The 17,905-nt window shown below is 45.8% G+C and overlaps 1 protein-coding gene across 1 annotated transcript in view; it reads right to left on the bottom strand.

Annotated features, from left to right (window-relative positions):
* The window catches only part of LOC124408158 (post-GPI attachment to proteins factor 6-like), a 94,768-nt gene that overhangs the window by 34,412 nt on the left and 42,451 nt on the right, over nucleotides 1–17,905 (bottom strand). The gene's annotated exons all lie outside the window — the stretch shown is intronic.

Genomic DNA, 17,905 nt, shown 5'->3' with positions numbered 1-17,905 from the left:
AACCCAGTAGAAGGTAGCTCCGGAGTAGATTTGTTACAGTGCAGTGCTCCGGAAGCCAGTAATCAATGCCGATGAACATGAAATATGAAAGTAAAATCAGTAACAAGAAATAAGGGAAATAGTGTATCTCAAAACACAAATCTTAGGAGTACAAAAAGTAGCAATTCGTTTTTCTGTCACAATTTATTACAAATTAGTGGTATCCAAAACAATTAAAAGCTCTTGTCCGGTAATAATACATTTTAATATTTTCAGGTAGGAAACAACCATCATCGAAGCGAAACTAAAGTTGTCAGGCATCGAACCGTGTAAGTAAATTTTTGATTCTATGATCTTTGCATATTACAATGTTTCCACATGTATTCAATGATAAAATTGGTTTGTTCTGACAGACTGAAAGTTTCATGTTTGGTAAATAGGAGGAAAATCATACCTTACCCGATGGTCGAAACGTTTTGGTGGCAAGGACCCTAGTTTCTCGATTGGTGCTACCGTTCCAGCCATCGAACCTGGTTGTTCCGTTTTTCCATCAGAGAACAGGTACCCGAGGGAATTTCTTCAGGTCGTCGCCACCTTCTGAACATCAGTCGAGGCGAGATTGAAGAGCACGACACGCTACAGATCATGGTGTCTGAATATTCGATCATTTTAGATTGATCGAGCCAGTAGTAATAAGCTTGTTATTCAACAATTGCTGCTAACTAATTTTGCAGAGCAATCATTCCATGCGCCATTGTAATCCAAGCAGTATTTTTGGCCCGCATTATTTTTCAAATTTTATTTTCTGCAGTTTTGATATTTCATTTCTTACTCTCCTGTTATTCAATTCAGATGAAGAGTGTTTCAAGTGTTAAATCAGATTCCTGGGATGAATTCTGATAGGTAAACCGAACCAATCTCAATCTAAAAATGTCTCTAAAGTCAATATTAATCGACAGTATTATCTGACTAGCTAGTTGCAGCTATCATCCGTCCTTGAGTCTCGTTCAACCCCAGCAAGGTCTAAGGAATGCCCTCACTTACTAGTACACGTTACAAATGATCACTTTGTCTGTAGTAGGATTTACTTGCTGGCTAACTTTTTTATGATGAATCTTTATCAGGGAGTTGTCCGGTAATTTATTGATAGTTTCAAACCAGATTCAATTTTATACTCTCACAATGGTCCTTCACTGAAACTGAAAGTTCGTGAATCTCCATTTATCACAATTAATTCTGCATCTCATATTAACACTGTTCGGAAAAAAAATCTCATCCTGAGATTGGAAATGGAATCTGCAATTCAAAATTTATCTAGTGGCATAATTTGAAAATCAAGAACTCTATAACGATTTCTGCGACAGGGGGATTCCTTCCGGATATTCATGTTACTGGATGATGTTTGGAGCACTATGAAGAAGACATTGTATTGGATTCAGGTTTAAGTAAATATTTTCATGAACTTCCTTGAAAATTATATATTCATTTGTTTCAAAGGAACAAGGGGTACAATCTTGAATCCGATAAGTCAATATTTTCATATGAATGTTCTGAACATTACTCTAAAACAGGGGTCACCAAATGGCGGACCGCCGACCTATTTTATGCGGACCTTAAGTGAACAGTACAATATGATTGAATTGTGTTACTCATCCCGCGTTTTGTCTTCTGCAGGGCGATGAAGCGTCATTTTTCACATTAATATTTGGAAAAAAACTTTGGTACTTACTTTTGTTGATTACATTTGTTTACTATTGAATTAAATAATATTCAGGTAATATTCTTTCATTTTGTTTCTTCATTGATATTGTATCTATATTTACATATTCAAGTTTATTATTTCAAATTAAACAAAGTATTACAAATACACGTGACCATGTAAAGACTTTGGGGGGGGGGGGGGTAGGTAGGTGGCTTAAAACCTTACGGCCCGCGACGATCATATTATTTTCATAAACGGACCCCAAATGAAAGTAATTGGTGACCCCTGCTCTAAAACATGATTATCCTAAAATTAATTGTGACACTGAGGCAGATTTTGAAAATATTGATTTTCAACTTGTGTCACAGAACGTTTTTGAGTTTTACTCTTCGGATTACATTTGAAATTGAAAGAAACCGTAAGACCTACAACTTCCTTTGTTAACCAAAAAAAGTGGCAATCATCTCTGCACGTTTCATGAAATGAATGGGAAGAGGAGATACCAGCGAACAGCAGAGATGCTATTATTTCAGCTGTATTTTCTGTTACAAGAAAAAAATTTCATTGTTATTCCTAATGTATGAAGTAATGAAATTGATTGAATAAATTCTCCCCACCTACCTGCTTTGGTTCTTCCAAGCATCCAACATTTGAACAGATTTCTTGTTTCAATCGAATAGTACAAATTTTAAAAGAGCATTAGCATTAAAGTCCGACCGTTCTTTGAACAATCAATTTTCAATAACAAATGCTTCCCAAGCCTTCCCGAGTGACTATCACAATTACTTGAGATTTTAACCTCAAAAATGCCTGTGAACTCTATCGCCGACAGAAACAGAGTTTGACAGCAGGGTCTCGGGGTGGCTAGACTGCACGGACGGTGGATTCAAACTTGCGCATGCGCAGTTCTTGTATAGTGTCAAGAGATTGTCCCGGTATGTATATTGGTTTTTGTTTTTCGAGAGTGGTAGTGGTCTCATTACATCCGATGCTACTACTGTCCACGGTTCCTCTATTATTCGTAATCCTATCAGTCCTACCGGTTTTGCCTGTATTATTTTTGTCCGTTGGCAAGTTCCGCATTTACGTACGTGATTGACTGTGTCGCGGTAAATGCCGGGCCAGTAATATTCCCCTGCTACGCGTTGGTATGTCTTTTCTATCCCTACCTGCTTGCGGTGTGTTGCGGTTTTCGTGTAATATTTGTGTGATGTTGTTTTTTAGGATTACTAATTTCCATGAGTTTGTGTCGGGTAGAAGGTTTAAGTGTAGAGGGGCGGGTCTATGGAAATATAGGTTGTTGTCGCGTATTCGCCATTATTCGTTTTTCTCCGGTCGTGTTTATACTTGTGTTTTTTTGTATGTGTACCATTTGCCTGTATCGTCTGTTATTGCGTGTGTGGTTTCTTCGTGTTCGTGTAATCGTAATAGGGCGTCGGGTACGCGGTGCATTGCTCCTTTTCTGTGTTCCGGTTCGAAGTCATATTCTAAGAGCTCTAGTGCCCATCTAGCTAGCCGTCCGGTCGGGTTTTTCAATTCTCTGAGCCATTTTAGCGCTGCGTGGTCTGTGATGACCCGGAATTTATACCCTTCCACGTATGGTCTGAATTTTTTGATGGACCATACGACGGTTAAGCATTCCCACTCGGTTGTCGAGTATTTGCACTCCGCCTCGCTCAACGCTCGGTTGGAGGATGCGATGACGTTTCTTCGTCATCGAGAGTTTGCATTAGCACGGCGCCTAGGCCCGTACCGCTTGCGTCTGTCTGTAGTGGAAATGTTTGTGTGTAGTCCGGGCATGTGAGTGTGGGTGGTGCGCTGAGTTTATGTTTGATTGTGTCTAGTGCGTGTTGTTGTTGGTTTCTCCATTCCCACTTCTGTTCTTTTTTCAGTAGTCGTGTTAGTGGCTCAACTATTTCCGCGAAATTTGGGATAAAGGGTCTGTACCACCAGGCCATGCCGATGATCCTTCGTACCTGTTTGATTGTCTCTGGTTGCGGGTAATCGGTTATTGGTTGTGTTTTGTCTGGGTCTACGTGTAGGCCGCCATGTTTATCTATGATGTATCCCAGGTATTTAACTTGCGAGCATCCGAATTCGCATTTCCCCGGGTAGATTGTTAGTCCTGCCTTTGTTATTTTGTCCAGTATGTGTGCAAGTCTGTGTATGTGTTCCTCGTATGTTTGTGTGACTATGATAATGTCGTCTAAGTATACGAACGCATACGGTTCCGCGTCCGCCCCTATTAGTTTATCGAGAAGTCTTTGGAACGTTGCGGGTGCGCCGGATAAGCCGTAAGGCATTCGTTTAAATTGAAATAACCCTTTTCCAGGTACTGTGAATGCTGTTATATATTTACTGCCCTCGTCTTGTGGTATCTGGAAGTATGCTTGGCTTAAGTCTATTTTTGAGATGTACTGTGCTTGTCGTAATTTGTCTAGTATTGCTGTCATGTATGGTAATGGATACGCGTATTTCCGGGATACCAAGTTAACTTTTCTGAAGTCTAAACAGAACCTGTATGTGTTATTTGGTTTTTTTTATCATTTATATTGGGCTTGACCATTCGCTGCTTGAGGGTTCTAATACGTCTTCCCTCAGCATATTGTCTACCTCCTCGTAAATTGCTTCCCGTGTTTTCGGTGATACCATGTAGTATCGTTGTTTTATCGGTGTGCGTCCTTGTGTGTTTATTTTGTGTTGAATTAAGTGTGTGAGGCCTAGTTGTCCCGGCGGTGTAGTGATTTTCTGGTGTATTATCGATTGTAGCTGGTGGTATGTTTGGTGTGGGTAATAGTGCCGCGCGTGTAAATGTTTGTGTGTATGTTAAAGCTCGTGGTGTAAATGCATCTGTGTTTTGTTGTGGTGTCGTGTGATTTTGTTCGAGAAAGTTAGATGTTTGCGACCTGATCGTTTGTTGTCTGGTGTTTTCCCACTCTACGTTTGATTCCCACATTTTTGCCATGTTTTCTAATTGATCGAAGTTCGCGAGGTCGTATGATTTTATGTACATTTTGTATTTTATTCTCATGTTCCGGTATGCTATGTCTAGTTGTTTGTGTATTGGGTATGGGGGTATGAGTTGTGTGAATAGTGTTCTTATTGCGATGAGATATGGTTTTTTGGAATTGTCCCTGCATGTATCTTCTTATTTTGTGTTCTAATCTGTCTCTGTATTGTGGGTCTTGGAATGTGTATAGTAAGTCGACCTCGAATTGCGTGCGTGTTTGCCATTTTCCGCGGTTTAGGCGGTACCAATTTTTTGTGTCTCCGTCCAAAACTGGGGTTAAATTGTCTAGTAGCTGTCTGTCTATCGTCGGACCCTATCTGTAATTCCCTCAGATTTTCAATAAATTCGTATGCGTTTTCGTTTGTTCGTCCCGCATATGATATTTTCCATGTTTAGATGGTTCCTATGGGTATTTTTGACTATTGTGTGTTATTCGTGTTCGTGCGGTATGTGTTTATTGCTTGGCTATATGTACGGTGTATTGTTCGTGTGTCGTATACCCGTGGTTCGTCGAAGTCTATCAGATTTTTCGAATTCCTTCCAAGTTAAGGTTGTTCGTGCCTATAAATGTATCCGCGCCTATTGTTGGTTGTGTTATTCTATTTTGTGGCTGAGTGGCCCTGTGTCTGTGTTCGTGTAACGGTGTGATTCCTAGTGTATGTGTGAGATCTATTGGTTCGATTAATCTCGGTTGTATCTGTGTACTATGTAGTGATTCGCTAATTGGATCGCTTATTGGTGCATCCATTAAACTTATTTCGTGATTCATTATGTTTCCGTCATCTCGAAATGATTCGTGAACTTGCATGCGTTGATAATATGGGTGTTGTGTGTGTACCGTTTCAGTTGAGTGTGGGTTTCGCGCGTGTCGCCGTGTATCGTGTTGTTTTGGTTGCGCGCCCGGGTGTGTATGCTTGTGTGCTCGGGTGCCGAGCCGTGCGGCAAGCTGTGTCTTCTATTTGACATTGATTTGGGTTATGATTCTGTGTGCTCGTGTATGTTAACCGATTCTTTTTCAAATATCTCGAATATTCTTTGTCTCCATTTCTGCTGTGCTTCAAATTTGTGTAGAATGATTAATTTCTGTATGATGTCGTTTCTCGTCTGGTTTTATGGGAGTGAATGTGGGTGTTTTACGTTGGGCGCCAATTTGTGACGAGGTGTTTGCCTCGCACGCTGTATGGATGTGGAGGAGGGATACGAGAGATGGGGTGGAAGTATTGCACGCATCGAAATAGTAGATCGAACTAGGTTTCTGTATTTTTGTCTTTCTGTAAGCGCCTTAAAACTCGTTAATAAAAGGGGGGTCCCTCGTGGCAGCCGGTCACGCTCCGGCCAAGTAGCGTGAGCTTACAACTAAATACCTTAAAACTAATAGGTGGGTGCGTGAGTGTGTTTGTGTGTGTGGGTGAATGGATGCGAGTGTGAGGTTGGCGGGACGGGTGTAGGATGAGTGCAGGGGGTTTGTGAGAGTGCAGTGATGAGATGGAGTGGGTGGAGGGGGAGATGGATGACGTCGGGATGCACGGTGGCGGTCGGGCTAATAGTGCGGTGGTTGTCTGACCTTCTTTCCTGAAGTCGGTTCTTCTTCCTTGTTACTGGAACTCTTTGCTGTTCTCTTCCCGGATCTTGGAACACGAGTGACCACTCTGGCTGGTCCGGCGCGTCTTTGGATGCGCCCGGACCGGTTCGGCCGTGCTCGGCCTCGCTCCGCGGGTTTGGGGCTTATTGTGACGTGCACGCGGTGGTGCAACATCACAATGCCTTTGATTTGGGCGAACTAGTCGGGTTTGTGGTATACTGTGATATACCTGTGTGGTTCTTCCTCGTCTGGCTTAGGGGTCGCCATTTCGACTGTGAATCTAAACACCAAGATCATATTATTTACAAATATTAGAATCAATTAGCGCAGTGATAAAAAATTATACTGCAACGTTTTACGATAAAAAAAATTTTTATTAGAGGAACATATCCTTGCTGAAGTATAAATAAATACTCTTACATAATGATGTCAAAAGTGTTAATTAAACTTCGTAATAATATTTCTCTATTGGATCGTGAGATTTATGCGAGTATAAAGTAAATACTTATCATCACCAACTTTTGAAACCATCTGGACTTTTTCGATCTTACAAAGCCAATCTTCAAGCATTATTTCGTTCTTTGGTAGACAAAAAAACTGATTTCACGAGCAGCATACCGAACAGTTTTATCGTTATTGTTACAACATTTAAAGACACACCCCGCCATGTTGATTTACGAAGGATTGTAAAAGTTACTACACGCTTTCAAGTCAATGTAACATGCAATCTGATTCACTGGTACAAACAATCACCATTCTCAAACCACGCGATTAATAGTAGAGGAACAACTTAGTAGTAACGATATTCAAAATTTTTTTAACAGTTCGTAATTCTACCAGCCCATTTGACTTTTCGATGCGAAATGAGATGTGTCGAGTGCGATCTGGGAACATCATATAATCCGTTCGCCATTCCTCACTCCCCCACTAGGACGTGCTTCTGTAACTTGTAAACGGTCACTTGCCGCAAATCGGATCAAAGTAATGAATAGATCAAGAACAATTGAATAGATCAAGATCTACACTAATGAATACAGAATTTCGTAGAAGCGGCAACATTGGAACATCTACTCTGAATTACATCTGGGGTCTAATCAAGCAAGTCTTTGTATTTTTTTGACAACCACACACATACGATCAATTGTTACATGAGTTATTACAGACTAAAATTTGTTTTGTAATACTTTAAAAAGTGAACTTCGTACGTCTCAGGGCACGTCCAAACCAAAAAAATAAAAACATTTGTCCGTCTACACATGAAAAGACGGAAAACACAATGTTCAGGAAGAATGTCATAGGTAAGCAAATCGGTACACGCTAGGTGTTACTATGAAAACATGGGAAAGGTTGTGTGAAATCACTATTTTCTTATTCACGTTCAGCTTATGGATAAATTATTGAATTTGTACTCACGGTTATTGACCACGGATTGAACACCGTTGTACTTCTTTTATGCGAAGAATATTTATCACCCAAATTTTATCCTCCTAGGTTCAACTGTAGCTGACTTTTCTTTTAAATTTCTCCATCTCTAAAGTTGAGGTTAGAAACAAAAAGTGGGTTGTATTCCATTTCCGGGTACTGACGACGATCTTTTAGTCAAATTTTGTATCGATTGTACAAAAAAAAAAATGTTGATGATGTCTTCAGCCATTTTCCAACTAGCCCAAATTAATTTGTTTTATGAATAGTATTGCAGTATTTTTCAGTATTTTCGAGAGCGGATATTTTTCTATTGCCTCTACCTTTGCGTGTTATCGGAGATTTTAGTTCTCAGTCTCGTGAGGTCGAGGACATATTGTAACGGCCACACTCGCTTTACGGGGAATCTAAATCGAGCTAGGTCGCCAGCAAACACCCGCAACGTGCAAAAATAATAATAACGGAATTTAGTGGGAATAGACAAAAAAACTGTTGGGCGCCAGGTCGCAATGACCACGATACGAGCGATAATATTTCAAAGCAGATAGATCAAAATACCAAAGAGGTAAACAGCTGCTTTCAGCTGCAGACCTTGCCCTCGGGATGTTCAGCTGTCAGTTTTTAGCAGAGGGCAACGTGGGTGCAATGAGTGAAACAACACATTTTAGACAAAACACCGTAGGTTAGTAGATAAAAGAGGAATTTATTTGAGGCAGGTCTCAACTACGCAACCTTCTACGCGTAACCTTGTCGGTAAAGTAGAACACAAGTAAGTCCCCGTGACGCGTCGTAAAAGGCGACGGGTAACGCGTAGGGGAGGAACGAAAATAACAATATTGTGAACGAAACCAAACACATACATTTTATGGCCACTATTATAAACAAGAGAATAAATATCTGAGGCACAATTAATTAGCGAGGATGGCAAGCCAAGCGGCTCAAAATAGCTAACATAGAACGCTTAAATCGACATAAAAATATTTCAATGAATTACTTATCGATAATTACAAACGTGGAGTTGAATATTAAATTTTTGGCGCCTTAGGCGATGGAGGATCGAGCGTTGCACAGGAGAATAAAGAGGTAGTACGAACTTCCAACTTAACTTTATTTGAGATCTAAGTTCAACCGCAGACGATCGGCTCGGTACGGGGAGATCTGATTCACTGTCCGGTTTTCGAAATATTCCGGTTGTATGTTGTAGTAGGAGTGGGAATTTTTGGTTCGAGGGTAGGAGACGGAAGTGTGTAAAGATGCTTGGTTTGCGCTTTTCTGATTGGTGGAAAACGTAACGAATTTTGGGATTGGAGGACAAATGAAACGGTAAAGTAATGAGAGTCGGAAAGGATCAGGTAAACGTTAACTATAGGCGAACCAATCGCGGCCGCGCTGTCCAGGCTGCTTACCATCCACATCTGCTGACCAACTGGATATCATAAAGAACAGGAAAAACCCGTGTTGGGGAAATCCTGAATTTGCTATTGTAAAAAGGCATTTATTGGTTGATTAGAAGGTCCCGAGTGGAGGTATTGTCTTGCCAGATGTGTGCCGGCTTTAGCTGCCGGACAGCGCGGTACTGACTGACCTGGCTAGAGTCATAAACTAGCTCGGCGTGTCCGTACTTGGAACGTTATTACTTTACTTATTTTAATATAAATGTAACATTATGACTAATTTATAATATCGCGAAACTGAAATAAAACAAGGGAGAGTGGGAGACGCAGTCCCCACAAATTTACTATAACTTATACGATATAATTACAAAGATAGTTAGAACGATATTATTAACGCTGTCAGGCACGAGGATGTTACACAGAGGAGACAATATTCTATAGTCGGTGTGCGTGCCTCACGGAGATGAGAACTCACGTATTTCCGATTTATTCCCGGGTTCTTTTATTTTAATACGTTCGAACGTCTAAACGCGATTTTGGTATTAGGCTACTCACAGATACGGGGTATACAAGCTCGATATGGGCGGAAAAGTCAAGAGACGCTACTTATACTACCAAAGAATCTCAGTCACATGCACACACACACACACTCACACGGGGGGTGATACAAGTGATAGTACAATAGAAATAAAATGGTGATGAGGATATTAACACAATATTAGCACACACCAAGCAATACACCAAGCAACGGAATTAAGAGGTAGTTAATTGTAAGGTAATAAACACACAAAAACCCGACAGCAAAGCAACGGATAGAAGTACCTATAATGGCAGCTTCAATCGGTTGCGTCTAAATCAAAGAGAGGTATCTTCAAGATAAAATCAAGGTAAGAACTCGGGAAGTCGTGCGGGAACGGGAGCTTACTCACAACGTACAGGTATTCCTGAAGGAGAAAATCAGGACACCAGGCAAAGAGACACAAAAGAGATATACGTTATCAGGTCACTATTAATAGGGAATATGTGTGGATGCTTCACTAGTAGGACCAGAAGTGACGCTCTGATGGCGATCTTCCCCGAGTTTCGTCAGCGTTGCCAAAACAAGAACAGGAGACAGTCAGGAGGTGGCATTGTTGCATTGGTCTCAGGAGGATGCGGCCGGTAGGTGTCCAGCGGGGCTCGCGGTTCTCAGCTGTTTCTCCGGGTCTCTTTCGTTGTACGATAAGCGGCCAACCGTCAGGTTGAGCAGGGTCGAGCAGAGGTAGTTTCGTCCACCGCCGGTAGTTGGGGCCGCTGTCAGGATGAGAAAAATATCTTATATAATTCTAATTCCGCCCATATTGTTTGCCAGGACTTCTCGTCGCTACCGTTTGATAACAAATTTTGGGGTGGAGGTGGCGGTCCGTAACTTGCATCCCAGGCACAATGTTACAATATATATCCGTGATCTTAAATTTTCTCTGGCTGTTGTTTTGCCCTTTGTGCTTGGACTGCTTGATCAGTCTCTGAACTCCACAGGTTTTTTTGAGGTCTGAAAGCGTGCGCATATTACCTCCATAAGCAAAGAGAGGCTGTCTACTTCTCTCGAACAGTTGCGGCTTATCTCTAATCTCTGCATCCATTGATAGTTTTCTGACGCGTAGTGTTGGAACAAATATTGACTTTCTTATAGAAAGATTGGCTTGCCTGCACCGCGTCAGTAAGGCTTTCGCGGTGGTTTTTTAGTCCTCAAATAGCCTTGTCTTCCGTGGACTTCTTATTCTGCTTCTCTTTGAGTATAGTAAAGCCTTTAACACTATTTCGTATGTCACGCTCGTTATCAAACTTCACAAAATCGGATTTTATCAACACGCCCTCGGTTGGGTTTCGTCTCCCTACAAGGTAGAATGCAGGCAGTCTCCTTGACAAATCATCAGTTCTCTCTACCTAAATAACCTCTTCACTAATCGTGAACCTGGTGGGTATGGATATGCCCGCCTGAATCAGCGAGACCTTGTGCCACCGCTTTCGCGGTCTGAGGATTTTGGAGATTTTTTTGCAGTTGCTGGGGCCCATAATTGGAATTCTGTCCTGGCTGAGCTCAGGTCCGTTTCAACCCTTGCCTTCTTCAAGCATGGGCTCTACGTCAATTTCTTCCAGACTGAAGAGTCTCGTTCTAGCTCGTAATGCAGGTTTTCTTCTCTCTCATTTATTTCCCACTTTTGCTTCGATTTGGCGTAGTATGAAATCCTTTTGATAGCGTGTAGCACTACACTCAGTTTTTAGTTTTGAATTTATCTCTGTATCAAGAGAGACGGTCGCCTTTCACGCTGAATAATCGGAAAGAAAAAATTTTAACGGGAGCCGACTTTTTCATACTGTGAAGAGAAACCTTTTGGCCTGAACACCAAAAACATTATCACATATTTCTCCTCTTCCACGATTCACTGCGACTTTTGACAAGTTGATTGAGAAACTATGTTTCAAGAGCGTTCATTAAAGCTGCATATCAATGCAATCGGTGAACACACAGCTGACATAATCAAATTGTAATATTTCCAACATCTCCGAATCGTTAGTTCGATTGATAAATTTCGTCGTTTTCAGACCACAGATATACATATATTATATATATATTGTTATAAAGGGTAAAATCACCCGTTTTACCCCCCTTTCTAATGATCGCAAGAAGTATAAGCGTTCTCATGTTATAAAATGAATAGAGTTGCTGTATCAACCACTATTATTGTGAAAAATAGTCCTGTTTCAGACTTTAAACTATAAACACGTATTGCCATTAGAGCATTTTTCCTCCAAATATTTTACTTAGCGCCTTTTATTGATTCTGTTAACTAAGCTCACAAACCTACATTTTATTTGAAACGCGAGTCCGTTTCAATATATATAATTATACAGGGTGTCCTAGACTAAAGTGAAAAAATTAATAGGGGTTGTAGAGAAGGTCGAACTGAGTGAATTAACCCAAAGAACATGTGGTCTTCGGAGTCGCGTTCGCGAGATACGACCGGTCAAAAAAGTCTCGCTAAACGCCGGCATTTAGGCAACCAAGCACACACACCGCCGTCATAATTCAATGTCAGAAGTGTTTTTGTTTGAAACTCGTGAATTTGAACGTGTTATGTTTCGCGTTGATAGTCAAGCGCGCATCAACAAGACCGCTATCCGCTGCCTGATGTGCATTCGGTTGCCTACATGTCTGCGCTTAGCAGGTCTTTTTTCACCGGTCGTATCTCGCAAACGGGACTTTGGAGATCACATGTTCTTTGGGTTAATTCACTCAGTTCGACCTTCTCTACAACCCCTATCAATTTTTGCACTTTAGCCTGGGACACCGTGTTCATATATATATATGTGCACACATGAACATACACACGCACACACGCGCACACACACAGAGCAGTCACTCGGTGACCATATTCCTAAAATTTTATTTTTTACGAATATGTGAGAGACGTGCCAAATTCCACGTCCACGTCGCACTCCCCGGAAAACGAGAACGTCGCGCCAATGCTCTAAGCAGCAACGCAATAACGTTCTCGGCTAACGGAAGCTATGGCTGTAGGTCCACTTAGCCTAAGTGGTAGTACCTGCAATGGGCCCCTGTCCAGGGCTACGGACTAGAAGAAGGAACTCCGAATACAAACCAACCATGGAGAGTACAACTCAGAACAAACCGTCTACGGCGCAAGGGAGAGATACCCTAGTACCAGCGCATCGTGGGAGTGAGAAGGCGGGCCCCACGGCGTCGTCATCCCATGACCGCAGTACTGCAAACGTTGGTCACTCGGCCTTTGCAGTATCTAACACTACAAGTGACACAGCAGATAATGAATAAGCAGCTAGAGCGCAAGCTGCATTGGGTCTCCCACCCAAACCTGCCGAGAAGCCTAAGACCAAGAGTTTACAGGCAAACAGGACAGAAATCGGCGTGACTGACGAGCTGGAGCGACTTGAGGAGGCAATAGAAGAGCTTCTAGAAATACTGGAGGATAAGCAACAAAGAACGGTAAACAAAAACACCCGTCGGCTGGCGCGACAGGTGAAAACTGCGTTCAAAAGCCTAAAAAGTGGAGTGCTAAAAAAGCAGACCGCTAAGAAACTCACCCAGGCTAATCCGCGAAATAGCGGCACTGGCGATACAAGGAAAAAACCCTTATCCACACCAGGTGGTTCTTCCAACGGTACGCCAAAGCGAAAGGCACATCCACCACCGGCTGCTGATACGTCGACTGTCAAAAAGAATAAGAAGGGAAGCCAGCAAAGAGTAGCACCACCAATGGAACAGTAGGAAAAATGCGACCAACCAGGTGAGAAACCAAATGAACCAGGCAAAAATCGACAAGACAATGCCCCGAATTGGCAAATGCCGAAAGAAGAGAGAAAGTAAAAGAGAAAGAAGGAAAAGGCAAAGGCAAGGAAAAAGAAGAATGAAGGCCAAAAGAGAAATGCTCTGCCAAGCAGGGGTCCCGATAAGCTACCTAATGCCCTGCTTATTTGGACTAAAAACCCGGGCGAGACTGGCCCGGACCTCTTGAAAAGAGTAGAGTCAGTATTTCTTGACAAAAAGGAAGAGGGAGAAAGCGAGTTAAGAAGGATACGAAGAACAAAGAAAAATGAAGTGCTGGTCGTTCTTAAAGGCAGAAATGCAGGAAAAACTGAGAAACTCAGGAATCAGATAGGCGACAGGTTGACGGGACTTGCTGATGTAATCAGCAAAATACAGTAAGTTGACCTGGAAATGAGAAAGCTACTGAAGAAGAGGTTGTCTTTGAAAAAAGGCTTTGAAAAAAGCTGCTGGTCCCCAGTGGAACATTACAATTAACGCAGTGACAAATCTTCGACAATACTACGCCGGAATGCAGGTAGCATCCATCCGGCTGCCTGCTGAACTCGCTGAGAAACTTGTGACTGGCAGGGCTAGAGTTCTGGTAGGTCCCATAAGCTGTCCAATAAGGATCGTAAACAGGCCTACGACGTGCTATAAGTGCTGGCATTTAGGGCACACTGCGGCCTACTGCAAGAGTGAAATAGACCGATCAAAGTGCTGCCTAAAATGCGGTAAGGAAGACCAGAAAGTGGCTCAGTGCAAAAATGAGGCCCACTGCGTGCTTTATACAGAAAAAGCTGATAGGGGCAAGTGTGGCCACATAGCCGGAAGCTTCGGATGTGCGGTGAGGTTGGAAGAACTTCGAAATCAAGCTCGCCGTTGTCGAGGATGAAAGTAGTGCAGCACAACCCTAACCACACAGAGGTAGCGCAAGATCTGCTCGAGCATATGGTACGTGAGTGGAAGGTAGATGTCGCGATATTATCAGACCCGTACAAACGACTGGACAAAGAGCCGTGGGTGACTGTCACAACGGGAATGGCAGCCATATGGGCCTGCGGAGAGCTGCCATTGCAGGAAGTCGCAAACGGTACACAAAGTCCCCTACTCGGTTGTCACCTTGTCGTGGTGTAGGGGCTTGACGGTCGCAATGAATTCAGGGCTCCCGTCGTTTCGGAGTTCTACGACTCCGATGCGAAGGTGACCCCGGACGAGCGGTCACTAAGACAACCGGCCCATCCTTCCGGGGATGGGTGTATGAATGGGTGCGTGAATATATGAGTGAGTGCGCGGGATGTGGTCGGGGCCCCTAGGGATATTCCTTAGAGACTAACCAAGGAAGGAGTAGTTGCTGACCGACCAGGGCTGCGAGTGACGTTAGTACCTTTACCGGACCGCTGTGGCGTACTACGGGTAAACGTAAGCCCGGGGGACTTCGGTACCCCGGCAAAGGTCCCAGGAAACCACATGTCCACCGAGGGGGAGGGAAAGGGGGCCGTAATCCTCTCAGACGAGGAAGAAGCACCACGACCGCCTATGGGAACCCGCCCAAGACGCAAGAAGAGGTGCACGGCTACCACCAAGGTAGCGTACCTGGAGGTATCGACTCCGACACGGGGGAGACCGATTCGGAGTGGAGCGCGAAGGATACGAACCCGTGGGTCACTAAGAAAGCACCAGCGGGTAGACAGAAGAAGGGCAAAGCTGCGGCTCGGCTCCAGGAAGAAACCCCGCAGGGGACGGGGCCTGTGGAATACAGGCTCATGACGGCATCGGACCTCGGGGCCGAGATAACGGAGTGGCTCGAGGATATAGATGCCATAAGGGAAAAATGCAAGTTGCAGGATCAAGTGAGTAGCGAGATAAAGAGCAGGGTGGCCTTGGCAAAGGAGGCCCTGCTCACGATGACCGTGAAAGCGGAGGCGGCAGGTGATCCCACCCTCCTGCGGGCGCGCAATAATGACCTAGAGGCCCAGCTGCGTGACGCCCGTCGGGAAAGGGACGAGCTCCAGCTGGAGCTAGAGAAGAACCGACACGACCGAGAGAGGGCCGGAGTGGATGCTAGGAACCGCACGACGGTCTCCTATGCGCAGGTCGCTAGCAGGGGCTCGACGACAAGTGCTGACGAACGACTACCGGGAGCCGTCCGAAAGACGACGGCTCTTGATCTTGGGGTGGCCGCGAGAAGCGAGGTCGAGGCAATCGAGGTGCCGACGACGGCGGCATTAGCTGGTACCTCAGAGTTTGAGTTCCGCCTAACGGGGTCTCAACTCGAACTCATCCCGGACAACGACAGGGCCAGGCACGAGGAGCTGGCCAGGCAGGCTGAGGCGCTGAAACAGGTGCGGGAAGAGGTAAATAGGATATCCCGCTTGCTCCTCAGTGCCACGAGCGGGGAAGGAGGAGCCCACCCAAATCCCCCCCATGGTATGGGCAGCCACGCTGGTGGGACCGCACAGGGGATGCACACAGCGCAAACCAGCTGCGTGCAAGCCACCGCAGAGGGAGGACAGCGGCTGTCGGAGGACCAGGGTACGAGCGACCCTCCGATGGAGGTCGAAGGTGGCACTGGTGCACGGGACCGCAGAAGCGGTACCAACAAGACGAGGAAGGGGAAGCCGCCTGGGGGAGAGACGTCGAGCGGCGCAATACCGGAGGCCGTACAGACTGCCCCAACAGAGGCCCCGGGGCGCACAGGGGGGACCGGACCCACCGCGGTCCGCCGTAGAGCCCCAAGGGGTGCAGCTGTGACCATCAAGGGCAAAGGAGAGAACGTCCGCTACGCGGAAATTCTCAAATTTGCCCGCGAAAAGATACAGCTCAAGGAGCTGGGTATAGGAGAGACCAGGATACGGCGGGCAGCCAACGGGGGGGTTCTCATCGAGATTCCCGGGCTCGAAAATGCAAAGAAGGCCGACGCCCTGGCAGTGCAGTTGACCAGGGTGATCGCGGTGAGATATGGCGACACGGTCTTAGTGACAAGGCCGGTTACCAAGGGCGAGCTGAGAGTGCAGGGCCTGGATGGCTCCATGTCCAGTGGGGAACTGGCTTGCATCCTCGCTGAGCAGGGTGGCTGCAAACCGGATGAGATCCGCGTGGGTGTCCCGAGAGGGACACCCAACGGGCTATTCAGCGTGTGGGTGCAGTGCCCTTTGAGGGCAGCCACGATTATCGCATCAAAGGGTAAGATCAGGATTGGCTGGGTCACGGCCAGGGCGGTGCTGCTGGATGCGCGCCCCAGGCAGTGCTTTAAGTGCTGGGGGTTTGGCCATATAGGGAGTGCGTGCAAAGAACCGACAGAACGCCGGGCAGCGTGCTATAGGTGCGGTACCGAAGGCCACCAGGCACGTGACTGTACGGCCAAACCTAAATGTGCGGTGTGCCAAAAGAGTGGGAAAGATAGCGCCCACAAGATGGGTTCCGGACGCTGCGCGTCCGTAGGCGAACGGGGTCGGAGGCCCGCAACCAATCCCAGCGAAAATGGCCAAGTGTGTCCAGAGTAATCTGAACCATAGTAGGGGGGCTCAGGATCTACTGAGGCAGTTCGTGCTCGAGGAAGAGATCGACATATGCCTCGTATCCGAGCCATACGTTGTCCCGGATATATCCACCTGGCTCAGCAGCGACGACGGCTTAGCGGCCATACACTGGAGGGCAGGGGGTAGCGCCGGCGAAGGCTCACTCCTTGGGAAGGGCAGAGGGTATGTGGCCGCTAGGATTGGGGACATTGCCGTCATATCGGTATATATATCCCCGAACATACGACTGCCGGAGTTCATTGCCCACCTGGAGGACTTGGCTCAGGTGATCCAGCTGGCGGGGAACAGCGGAAGGGGGGTACTTGTAGGGGGGGACTTCAACGCCCGCTCACATACCTGGGACCCTTCTTGGTCCAACCGTAGGGGAGAGCTGCTCGAGGAGTGGGCGGCATCGTGCGACATGCGTCTCTGCAATGCTGGCAAGACGGCGACATGTGTGAGGCCACAGGGGTCGTCCGTCGTGGACCTGACATGGTCGTCAGTGAACCTGGGGCCGGTAATCTATGGGTGGCAGGTGTCGAAGGACCAAGAAACGCTGTCCGACCACCGGTACATCTTGTACAGCGTTGGTGTTCCCAAACGCGAAAAGCGTAGGGGTGGAACGAGCCATGTGCGGTGGAGTTGGTCGAAGTTCAACCCCGACAATTTCGCAGACGCCCTGTCCCTCACTCTCTCGTGGGGACCAACCGGCGAGGACCACACGACACCGACGGGCCTTGCAAGATGGATCGAACGCAGTATGACGCAGGCTTGTGATGCGGCTGCGCCCAGGGCCTGCACGGGAGGTCGCTCCAGGAAAGCGACGCACTGGTGGAGCGAGGAGCTGGCGGATATACGCAGATCCTGCGTAGCAGCGAGGAGGCGCCTCGTTAGGGGGAGAAGAACGACAGACGACCGCCAAGGAATAGAGGCCGAGTATCGAGCCGCCAAAAGAAGGCTCGGGGATACAA

This window comes from Diprion similis, chromosome 7, assembly GCF_021155765.1.
Source record: "Diprion similis isolate iyDipSimi1 chromosome 7, iyDipSimi1.1, whole genome shotgun sequence".
Classification (NCBI taxonomy): Eukaryota; Metazoa; Arthropoda; class Insecta; order Hymenoptera; family Diprionidae; genus Diprion; species Diprion similis.
The sequence above is the reverse complement of the archived record's forward strand: the minus strand, read 5'-3'. Positions and strand labels throughout refer to the sequence as shown.